This window comes from Glycine max, chromosome 6, assembly GCF_000004515.6.
Source record: "Glycine max cultivar Williams 82 chromosome 6, Glycine_max_v4.0, whole genome shotgun sequence".
NCBI lineage: Eukaryota > Viridiplantae > Streptophyta > Magnoliopsida > Fabales > Fabaceae > Glycine > Glycine max.
In genome coordinates this window covers 40,165,962-40,179,153 of record NC_038242.2, presented here as the reverse complement: position 1 = coordinate 40,179,153, position 13,192 = coordinate 40,165,962, and positions in this window count along the sequence as shown.

Below are 13,192 nucleotides of genomic sequence, written 5' to 3'. Positions count from 1 at the left end.
AGAAGCTTCTCAAGGAAGTTTTCTCAAGAAAGCTTCTCAAGGAAGCCACCTAGTCTATAAATAGAAGCATGTGTAACACTTGTTGTAACTTTGATGAATGAGAGTCTTGTGAGACACAACTCAAAGTTCAACTTCTCTCCCTTTTTCTTCCTTCAATTTCGTGCTCCCCCCTCTCTCTTTCTCTCCCTCTTTCTTTTCCTCCATTGAAGCATTCTTTCCAAGCTTCTTATCCAAGGCTCATCTTGGTGGTGAAGCTCCTTCTTCCATGGCTTATTCCCTAGTGGATGGCGCCTCCTCTCACCTCTTCTCATTTGTCTTCCGCTGCATCTCCATGGTGGAAAATCACCATTAAAGGACCTCATTGAAGCTCAAAGATCCAGCCTCCATAGAAGCCCCACAAGCAAGCTTCCATCACTTAGATTTTAATCATGGGTTAAGCAGTTGTACAACTGATGGAGATATATTACGCTTAGTTAGGGATGCTTTTGGAAAATGAGAATGAGATAAATGTTTATTTTCATCATGAAGTAGATCCAATTTTAGAAGAAGTCCCACAGATGTTGTACTTGGAATGTGATCCAATTCCAGAAGTTGTTGAAAATGAGGATGATTTAGATGATGTACCTGTTGCTGGCCATGAGGAAGGTAAGTTTTAATTCATCTGTACTTGGTCCAATATGGTTACCATAATTAATTAATATGATTAATATTTTTACTTGATCACCACTGATGCAGATGTTGGTGGTGGAGAGAGAGAGGTTGGTGTTGGTGAGCATGTTGGTGCTGGAGAGCAGAGAGATGCTGGTGAGCAGAGGGATGCTGATGATGCTGGTGAGCAGAGAGATGGTGGTGAGCAGAAGGATGCTGATGCTAGTGAGCAGAGAGACAGTGGTGTGGTGGTGAAGAGAGAGATGTTGGTGGTAGTGAGGAGGAAAAGGAAGTTGACAGTGATGAGTGGTTTACAAATTTCTCTTGTATGATGAATGAAGTTGAAGTTGAAGTTGAGACAGATGATTATCATTCAGAGGAGCTTAAAATCCCCATTAATAGTGATGATGAAGATGAGGATGTTGAAGTTTATCCTCAATATAGTCAAAGTAGTGGAGTTGGTGAACAGAAGTTGGAATTAGGGATGAAGTTTGGTACTTTGGATGAATTTAAATCTGCCTTGAGGGAGTATAGCATATTGATGGGCAGGGAGTTCAAGTGGAAGAAGAATGATAAACAGAGGGCTAGAGTAAAATGCAAGAAGGCATCTTGTGATTGGGAGATCTACTGTGCAAAGAAATGAAGTTAGAAACTCTTTTCAGATAAAGTCATTTAAGTATAACCATAATTGTTGCAGAGAAGTGAACAACAAACAAACAAATAGATAGTGGGTGGTCAGTAAACTTGAGGGCAAACTCAGAATGCAGCCAACCCTTAAATGTGTTGAAGCTTTGGATTATTTCAAGCAAGAGTTTGGAGTTCACATTGAAGTTACAAAGATGTGGAGAGCCATGAAAGAAGCAAAGCAACTAGTGGAAGGGAATGAGAGGAAACAATATGCCAAAGTATTTGATTATGCACATGAATTATTGAGAAGCAATCCTGGATCAACAGTTAAGATCAACACAGTGCCAAGTCCAAAAGGTCCACCATAATTTCAGAGGCTATATATTTGTCTTGCTGGCGGTAAGAAGGGGTTTGTTGCTGGATGTAGACCATTCATAGGTCTAGATGGATGTTTCCTAAATAGTGCATTTGAAGGAAACTTGCTCTTTGTTGTTGGGGTTGATGGCAATAACCACATCTTTGTTATTGCTTATGTTGTGGTGGACATTGAGAACAAAGACAATTGGAAATGGTTTTTAACTTTGTTGCATGAAGATCTTGGGGATTACATACAGAATGGGTGGAATTTCATGTCAGACATGCAAAAGGTATGACATGGTGTGATTTGCAATTATTATCATAAGTTAGGTATTTAATTGAAGTTAATGACATAAGTTAGGGACTAGTCTAGAAGTATTTACTACATTGCTGCAATTTTTCCGGGACTTATTCCATCTTTACAGGAAGTCATGCCTGGTGCACCTCATAGATTTTGTGTCTTGCATCTTTGGAAAATTTTTACAAAGCAATGGAAAAGCAAGGAACTTAAAGGAATTGTCTGGAAATGTGCAAAATCCACTACTGTTGCTGAGTTTGAAGGCCATATGGCCCATTTGAAGACAATCAATTGGCAGGCTTGGGAGTACTTGAATAAATAGCCCAAGCAAGCATGGACAAAAGCCCACTTCAATACAATACCCAAAGTGGACAACATATGCAACAACACATGTGAGGTATTCAATTCCAGGATTCTGCAGTATAGATGCAAGGCCTATTATCACCATGCTTGAAGAAATTAGAAGTTATATCATGAGAACCATGGCTGCCTGCAAGGTTAAACTTTCTGGAAAGCCTGGACCATTATGTCCAATGCAGTACAAAAGGCTAGAAAAAGAAATTCATTTTGCTAATCAATGGACTCCCATTTGGTGTGGTGATAACATGGGCCTGAGATATGAGGTCCACATGTGGGGGAATAAGGTTGAGGTCAATTTAGCTGAATGGACATGCACTTGTAGAGTATGGCAACTAACAAGTTGTGTTTTTTATAGTTTTTTTTTTCATTCCTAACCTACATGTGTGCTGATTTTACAACTTTGATGTAGGGATGCCATGCCGACATGCCATTGCAACAATAACTCACAAAGGAGGGAAGCCTGAGGACATGTGTCATTAGTGGTTGTCAATAGAGGCTTATAATAAGACATACCAGCATTTTATTGAACCAGTCCAAGGAGCACAATATTGGGCCCAGACACAGTATACACACCCTGTTCCACCACATAAAAGGGTCCAAAGAGGAAGGCCTAAGAAAAATAGAAGGAGATCTGTAGATGAGGACAATGTCACAGGACATAGGCTAAAGAGAAAATTGGCTGACTTTACATGTGGAAGGTGTGGCCAAACCAATCATAACATCAGAAGCTGTAAAAATATAGGATTTCCTATTAGGCCAAAGAAATATGTTGCACCACCAACTTCAAATGAGGATGACCACCTACTATCTCAAGATGAACAAGCTTTGAATGAGGCTGAAGAAGTTGCTACTCATGTTCAACAAGATCCGGTGGAGATTAATTTATCTCAGCCTGATTTGTCACAAGATAGTGACATGGAGTTGATGGTAAATATTTGTCACAACAAAGTATTTTTATCTTAACCTAATTTGTTGCAGCACTCCATTTTTATATATTACAATTATTCATGTTTGGCATTTGCATGTAGGTCCCTGCAACTATTGTTCCACCAATAGCAAGGAATAAGCTAACCATAAAAAGAGCCAAACAAAGGAAGGTTGCTGATAAAGATGATGCAGTATAAAGAAAACTAAAGACCCATTTTTTGTTGCATTTTAAAGGTTGCTGATGAAGAAAACTGAAGACCCATTTTTTGTTGCATTTTGATATTAGGATGTGTAGTTGTATATTTTGAAAGGTTCACTGGTATGTGAAACGATGTAAACATTATGGCCTGCTGAATAATTGCTTCTAACTACCATGCTTTGGGATGTCTAACATTATGTGAAATTGATTTAATGTCATGTTTCTTCTCTTTCTTTTATAAATTATACACTCTGTTGGATTTGGAGTTGGAGTAGGACCACCTAGTTTAGTGCTACTTCAATAACTTCAAAAGCTATACAGCAACAAATTATATTTAATAAACTGCAAATATCAGCAACAAATTTTACCAACAAATTATATTTAATTGAAATGGGTAATTGACAGTAGCAACAAATTACTTCTTACTACAAATTCTTCAGCAAAACAACAATTACAATATCAAAAGATGTTATTACACATTTTACCTAAAATACATTCCCCCTAAAACTAACATTGCAATTAAAAATGAAAAACCTAACAACATAGTGTTTGTTAAATTTCTCATTTTCTTCTACAAAGCTTCAATTTGTAGCCTCAAATCAGCCACTACCATTGCTTCTCTTAAGATAGAAGACGAATTAGAAAGTTGGTTTTCTTCTTCAACCCATTGAAAAAATTGACAGTTATCTGGGTCTGTTTGGGGCAATGCACAAGTATAGAATAGCCTTCCTAGGTTCCTCCTTGTTCTTGTAGTTCAAATAGCTGCACATCTTCCATGGTGGCATTGCCGAATGAAACTACCATAAAATGCACAACAATTGCCACTTGCAGACATGGAGAAATCAAGTGAACAAGCAATAGCGATTGAGCGACAGAGGAGAAGAAGAAGAAGCGACTCAGCATGAGAAACCAGCAGCTTCGTAAACCCTAATTTATTTGGGGAAGTAGAAGAAGTAACCTTGCGTGAGAGAGGATTTATAAATGCAGACCTCAGTGCCACGTTGGACAGTCTACATGGCACTGAATTGCCACCTATGCACCTCTCTAACGCTGTCACCTGGGAATTTAACGACAAGGACTATTTTGCAAAAATTATGTAAAGTTAGGGACTATTTTGAATTAAAATTTAAGTCAGGGACTAATATGCAAACTGGTTACAATCTTAGGGACTAATATGCAAGCTGAGCTTTCCTATCTTAAAGATCTTTTTAGAAAAAGAACAAAGGAAAGAGTGATCTTAGTCACTTGCTCAATGAGAAAAAGCATACTACCGATAAGATTGGTTAGGGGTATAACAAGCAAACTACCTTTTCAAAGAAAACCAAGTTTGCATCCTCAAAAAGGGTGAACCCAAACAAAGTCTCCAAAAAGAAAAACATAATGCATTATAAGCCTAAAGCAAAGACTTTTCATTATTGCATGAAAAGAGGGCGCACACCTTATAAATCCTATGTTAGGAGATTTGATGTTCCTAGAGGTAAATGTGTTTGGATTCCTAAAGATTTAATTGTGGAAATTAACCCCATTGGACCCAACCTCAATTGGGTACCACCCCTCTAATTTATTTTGTCTTGTAGGTATGCCTAAAAGCAAGAGACTCACTATAGTACTTGGATAGTAGTTGCTCTAGGCACATGAAGGATGACAAGTCCAAACTTACTAACTTTGTGTGAAAGGAAGGATGATATGTCACTTTTGGAGACAACAATAAGGGAAGAATTACGGGAGAATGAAACATTGGAAATCAACACAAGACTCAAATAAAAAATGTTCTATATGTTAATGGAGTTAAGCACAATCTCTTAAGCATAAGTCAACTTTGTGACAAAGGCTTCAAAATTGAATTCAACAAGAATTGTTGTCTCATTTGTGAATCTATATCTAGTGAGGTTGTTCTCATAGGTAAAAGCATAGATAACATCTACATGATGAATATTGAACATGCATCATTTCATGAACTTAGTTGCTTGGCAAGTAAGATTGATGATTCTTGGTTGTGGCATCGTAGGGCTGCACATAAGAACATGCATCATCTCAATGATTTAGTTAAAAAGGACTTAGTGATTGGTATTCCAAAACTCAATTTTGAGAAAAATAAATTGTGTGAAGATCAAATTGTGTCTCTCTTTGACTCAGTTTTTCGTGTATTTTACATATTGTTAGCATATGCATGAATTTTTGAAGGCATGCTAGAATAGGTTTTTCTAGTTTAGGCTAAGGGTAGGTTTCTCTTAGGTCTTATTCACAAGGACCCTAGGGTTGAGTGCCTTAGCCTCATTTTCTCGGGTAGGAACTGAGATTGATTGTGATTTCTTGTCATAATTTTATATGCATAGTGAAAATCTAATTTTGTTTAGATTAGATAACTGGAATAGCTTCTCTAGAGATAGAGAGTGAACCAGTATAAAAATTGGCATACATCTTCTCTTGATCTTATCTTTCTTTCTCATTGTATTCTTGATCAATTTGCTGAAGTTTAAAGAAACTATCTTTTTAAATAAGAACTTTAACAAAAGGATTTTGTGTTAAGGGTGATTGACTAAATATTGGTTTTAACAAAAGTTTGTGATACAATCCTTGGAAGAGAATGCCATTCAATACTCTATTTGTTTTTATTTGATTGGATTTAGAATCAATTCACCCCCCTCTTGGTTTGTGAGTTCCATCATCTTTTTTCACATATTCTCTGAGATTGCCAATATGTTGAATAATATAAACTTGATTTAGCCAATTAATCAAGTGTTAGGCTCATTTAAATTTGTGTTACTACTTCAAAGAAAATTCTAGAGAAGTGTAGAGATAAGTAGAAGTAATATTTGATAAGTATTTGGAAGAAGTGTGTAGAACTAAGTAGTTGGGAGAAGTGTGTAGAACTCTCCCTTGAAGTGTGTGAAATTTTTTTCTTGATGTATCTAGAAATCTCCCTTGGAGCCTATAAAAAGGGGAAAGGTTGTCATTTGTAATAAAGCCAAAACTAAATCATTTCTCAAGTAATAAAAACTAGTCTTCTTTCAAATATCCTATCCTCCTGCATTTCTCTTAAATACTTCCTATAACCTTCTCCTTTCCAAAAAAGTGGTATTAGAGCTTAGGTTCTGATAAGAAATCCCTATATAGTCATGGCAAGCAATGGAGTGGCATCCTTCCAAGTTCCACTTCTAAAGGGGAGCACCATGATAATTTGAGCACCAAAATGAAGGCCTTTCTTGCAGCACATGATGTTTGGGAAATGGTTGAAGAAGGCTATAAGGAGCTGCAAGATGAGACTTTGCTATCCTAAACACAAAATGAGACTTTTAGGGATTCAAGAAAGAGACACAAGAAAGCTTTCTTCCTCATCTATCAAGCATTAGATGATGATGCATTAGAAAAGATTTCTGATGCAACATCCGCTACGGAGGCATGGGATAAGCTTTAAATCTCTCACAAAGGAGAATGTCATACCCTAATTTCGTCCAGGGACCTTCATTTGCTAACATTTTGATTCTTGCTAGCCGAATTGAGCTGCTTAATGCCAGTTGCCGTGCAATCCGTAAGGTTTTTCGACGTTTTAAAAAAGAATGGGGAAAATACTCAAAAGGGAGGACAAAAGGGTCATTTTTACACTTTTTCAGATCCCTAGCTTGCCCAGGCTAGCCTCTGGCTCGCCTGGACCACCAAAATAACTTCATGGTGAAGTAACCAGCTCACTTGGGCGAGCAAGGTTGCTTCAGAATGAAGTAATCGCACGCTTGGGTAAGCTGCCTTCATCCTAAATGCCTTGTTTTGCTATAAATAGGTGTGAAGGGAGGCTGAGGAAGAGGTTCTAAGGTCTAGAGGTCTAGAATTAAGAAGAAAGAAGAGAAAAGAAGAAGGAAGAAGAGAAAAAGAAGCTAAGTCGCCGCCAAATCACGATTGCAATCGATTTCTATATTGTTCTTCGGTCGTTCTTCATTCTTCGTCCAGTTAGTTTTTATTTTTAAGTTTTGAATTCACTCTATGGACTCTTAAGGGTCCTCTTTATTGTTTTGTGCATCTTCATCTCTTTCTCCTATCATCGGTGATCGCTTTTCTTTTATAAAGTAAGTTTTAACCGATCATTAGTATCGCAATTTATCTTTAAGGGATTGAAGGTTAATAAACAAAAAAAAACAAAAAAAAAACCAACTCATAAACTTCTTCATTCCATCAAAAATAAAAAGATTGTTTCAAGGTTCAATGCCTTAACGATTCTCTTTGCTTTTCAAACTTGAGAAGATCGTTTCAAGGTCCAACGCCTTAACGATTCTTTTTGCTTTTTAAAAGTTTAAAACACTGTTTCAAGGTCCAACACCTTAAACGAATTTTGTTCGCAATTAAAATCAATCTTTCTAAAAAGATAAAATCAACATAATATACAAAATTTTAGACTAAAGAACTATGTAAGTCTGAATTCCTCATCGTACCTTAGGATACATAGGAGCAAGGGAAACATCTTTGTCAACTCCAAAAAAGTAAAAAAAAAAATATAAAAAGGGAAAATAAATATAAAAAGAGAAAATACACAATTTTAAAGTCATGTTTTTCACACTCGATTAAAGGTTGTCATCCCTTGTGACGGGCACGTGGGGTGCTAATAGCTTCCCCATGCATAAACAACTCCCAAATCCTCATTTTCAAAATCCGCAGACCTTTGTCCTTTTTGGTTTTTTTAACGTTTTCCTCAAATAAACGTTGGTGGTGACTCTGCTCGTTTTCTCCCTTGGAGACAAACGCTTTGGCCTCATCATCTTGGCCTTTTCGCACCCCCGTCGAAGGGTAGGTTGCGACAGAGAAGATAAAGTAAAGAAGGTTTCTCTCCAAACTCTAATAGGAGAGTTTGAATCCTTACATATGAAAGAGTTCGAGTCCATTTCCCATTATTTTTCAAGAATTCTCGTTGTTTCAAATCAACTAAAAAGAAATGGTGAGAATTTAGAAGATGTAAGAATCATGGGGAAGATACTATGCTCGTTAGATCCTAAATTTGAGCACATTGTTATGGCAATCGAGGAAACCAAAGATTTAGAAACCATGACGATAAAACAACTTCAAGGATAACTACAAGCTTATAAGGAGAAGCATAAGAAGAAGCAAGATATCATCAAGCAACTCCTCAAGATACAACTAAAGGAGAAGGAAGAAAGTCAAGGAAATGAGAGAAGTCAACAAGGTCGAGGTAGAGGTTGAGGTCGCGGATGAGGACAGGTTGGATGTGGCAATAGAAGATGAGGTTCAAATTTCATCAATAGCAATTACGAGAAAGAAAAAAGCTCAACAAGAGAACGTGGAAGAGGCTATAGAAGCACAAGGTAGGATAAATCTCAAACCCAATACTATAATTGTCAGAAGATTGGCCACTACGCTTCAAAATGAAGATTTGCCAAGAATAGAGTTGAGGAGGAGACTAACTATGTGGAGCAAAAAGATGGGAAGTTTGAAACAGTTCTCCTAGCACATGGAGGTAATAAAGGTAACCAAGAAAACACATGGTACCTGGAGACTGGTGCAAGCAACCATATGTGTGGAAAAAGAAGCATGTTCGTGGATCTTGATGAGTCAGTAAGTGGCAATGCCTAATTTGGTAATAATTCCAATATTCCTATAAAAGGAAAAAGGTAAGATCATAATCCATTTGAAGGATGCAAGACATGAATTCATATCAAATGTCTACTACGTCCCAAATATGAAGAACAATATTTTGAGTTTGGGACAATTACTCAAAAAAGGCTATGATATTCACATGAAAGATTCCAGTCTTTCCATCAGAGATGGGAGAAATAATATAATTACCAAGGTACCAATGTCAAGAAATAGAATGTTCTTGTTAAATATCCAAAACGATGTTGCAAAATTTCTTAAAGCTTGCCACATTGATGCATCCTGGCTATGGCATCTTTGATATGGGTACTTAAATTTTGGAGGCTTAAGTTTATTATTAAAGGGGGAGATGGGGAGATGACTACCCTTTATTAACCACCCTGATCAACTTTGTGAAGGATGTTTACTTGGAAAGCAATTCAAAATGAGTTTTTTGAAGGAGTAAAACTCAATAGCTAAGAAGCCACTCGAGGTAATACATGCTGACATTGTGGGCCAATCAAGCCAAGCTCACTAGGTAAAAATAACTATTTCCTCCTTTTCGAAGATCATTTTTCAAAATAAAAAACATGGGTTTATTTCTTAAAGCAAAAATTAGAAGTCTTTTTTGCCTTCACGAATGGTGTGGCAAAAATAAAAAATAGAATAAATCCTTGACATGGCTCGAAGCATGCTCAAAAGCAAGAAAATACCAAAATAATTTTGGGTAGAAGTTGTGGCATGTGTAGTTTATCTATCCAACTGATCTTCAACAAGAAATGTATGGGGAAAGAGACCACAAGAAGCATGGAGTAGAAGAAAGCCTGGTATCTATCACTTGAGGGTCTTTGGGAGTGTAGCTCATGTTCATGTCCCAGACGATAGAAGAGCAAAACTTTATGACAAGAGTGAGAGATTTATCTTCAACGATTATGGTTCAAGCTGAAAGAGGTACTGATAAGTGCCAAATTTCAGTTATTTTTGGGATTAAATTGTTAGCACTTATCTTTTAATTATAATAGTTTTCTTATAAACTACCCTTAAATATAGTTGTTTTGTATTTATTGTACATTTACTAATGTTGTTGTTTATATATGAAAGATTCATCCATGATTTTGTAGGTTTTGAAGGTTTTTTGTTAGATCCAGAAACAAAGCCAAAAGGAAGGGAAAAATGGTCTTTTCACAAAGATTTTTAACCCCAATTTCTCCCAGGCTAGCAACCAGCTCGCCTGGGCTAAAGATCTTACTTCATCCCTAAGCAAGCAACTTGCCTGGGCGAGCTACAGCTCACCTGGGCAAGTGGATGCCTTCAACAGTAAGCAACAAATTCCCTAGGTGAGCTACAACTCGCCTGGGTGAATTTGCCTGCTCTCCTAGGTTTTTTTCCATAAATAGCCATGCATGTTGAAGGGAAAAAAAGGATCCAGCAGAAGAAAAATACAAAAAAAACACAGAGAAAGAGGAAGAAGAAGGAGAAAAGCAAAAGTGGAGCTGAGGCGCTGCATCGTTGTGACCGTGGATGACTTCCTTCGCCATTTCTCTTGTTAGTCTTGTGCTCTGCACAATGATCGGTTAGTTTTTTTAAAGGATTGGATGTAATCTTTGTACCCTTATGTATCCCCTTTGATATTATATATGCATGAGCCTTTTCTACTCATTATTGGTAATTTCATTCTACTCGTAATGCTTGATTCTATTTGATCACTAGTGTCATGAAATTGGATTTTAAGTGAGACTGAAAGTAATCTTAGAATTTGAACTGAATGATTTAACTCTTTATGTTATGTTTCTAGGAATAAAGCATAACGTTTTGATTGCAAAAAGCACAAGAATATAATTGTAATGTTGGGGTATTTACTGCTTATGCAAGGGATTGATATTTGGTAAATATTCTTAGGTTCCAAGTGCGAGGGATCGACTTGGGATAACTATGTATGCATCAATAATGTTAGAAAATAATTTATATATGTTAATATTATTAGGATACTAAGGGTATAAATGATGAAATCCAATCCTATGTTTTCTTGAATTAATTAAAGTTCTGATTGTTGCTTCTGTAATTTACATATTTCTGACACACTAAACTATGTTATTTTTGTTATTCCCATAATTTCCGTAAATCCGTTATTTTTACTATTCTTTTACTTTAAGTTCTCTTTATTTAGTTGAACCAAAACCAATGACATTCGATTAAATTTGTACATAACTATTCAATTGATAACCTTTATTCAAATGAATTAAGTAAACTCAAGTCCATGTGGAGACGAACACTTTTATAAATGTGAAACCTGCAACGATAATTAGTACGGTTGCCAAAAGCCCTAACAAGTTTCTTTTAGATTGGTACGATTTTCGGGGACTTAAGTCATCCCCCTAGTTCTTTCAAATTTAAACTTTAAGTTTTATAGGCTATTTTCCTTTGTAATTATTTCTTTTATTTTGATTTTGTATAAATTTTCTCTGAAATTTATTTTCACTATGTGAATATATATCATGCAGGTTTGATGATGCCAAAAAGTTTATTTGATGAGCACAAATTGATTCAAGTCAACAAACAAGATCAAGAAAATCTAAGATAAGGACTTAGTCAATTTGTTAAAAGAATCTCATTGCTATAGTTAGGCCTCAAAGTCTTTTATCAAAATTCCTTTATCAAAGTTAAATCAGTTCAAATAATATCTTTTTGAACTGGTAATCGATTATTAGGTTCCTGTAATCGATTACTAGAGAAATTGTGAACATGACTTTTTGAAATTTTGAACTAGTGGAATAACAACACAAACTTATTTGAATTTTGGTCTGTGTAATCGATTACCAATGAACAAGTTTCAGAAAAACTTTTTGCAAATACATATCTCTTCAAACTATTTTAAATAGGCACAATTGGCCTATATATATGTGTGTCCTTACTTCGAAAAAAATAGAGAGAGCATTTTCAGAGAACTTAATTATCAAAATCTCTCTAAACAACTTTGGTCAAACACTTGCAAAATTATTGATAATTCTTCTAGGATCCTCAAATTGTATAATCTACTCTAAAGGAGAGAAATCAATCTGTTCATCTCTTATAAAACTCAGTCGTAATTAAGAGACAATTTGTCTCTTGCTGTGTGAGAAAATTGAACACAAGGGTGAGGGATCCTAAGGTGTGTTCAAAGATTGTAAAGGATTTACAAGGATAGTGGAAAATCTCAAGTGAGTTACTTGAGGATTGGGCATAGGCAAGGGAAGTGGTTGAACCAGTATAAATCGAGTTTGCAATTCTCTCTTCCCTTATCTTATTTTTTTTTTATTGCAACTGATTTTGTCTTGCACGTATTAAGAACATTGATTAATATAATTGCTACTTCTTCTTTTGCATTCTGAGCCTATCATATATCATTTAAAAGGGGTTTAAAATTTGTTAGTGGCAAAATTTTAAAACTTAATTCACCCCCTCTTAAGTTATTGAGGCCACTTGTTCAACACACTAACCTTGGAGCTTACAGGTTGATGTAGTGTGTTTTATTTTCCTTTTTGCGAGGTAAATTTCTTGCAAATAAATCGCCATTTGATCCATAAATTACCAAGACTGAAAGGAAGAATAGGAAGAAAAAGAAACAAGCAACCACTAAAACACTGGATAAGTCTTCTTCTTCTGATTATCTTTCAACTAATAAGCCACTTGTAGAAAATAACACGGCTAATCGAGGAGGAGAAGGAAATAGTCCACCAAGGAGGACTCTTGGTGACTATGCTTATCAACAATTACCAAAGCATTACAGCAGCATAGTCATTCCTCTTTTCAGAAACAAGGTCGTGGAATTAAAGCCAACAATACTTAGTCTAATTGGCTCACAGCCCTTTGTTGGAATGGATCATGAGGATCCATACACACATTTGTCTACCTTCATGGAACTATGCAATACTATGGGAGTTTCTGATGAAGATGCTGAATTTGTCTACCTTATAGCTTTTCCATTTTCATTAGCATGTAAGGCAAAAACATGGCTCCAATCACATTCAAATAAAAGCCTCAACATTTAGGAAGAGGTGGAGGAAAAATTCATAGCAAGGTTCTTTCCTCCATCAAGATTTATCAATGCAAAATCCGTCATCGCGAATTTTTCCCAAGGATCTGACGAACTTCTTTATGAGATGTGGGAGAGATCTTTGTTGTGGAGGTGCCAAACCATAACTTTGATGATGCTGCACAGT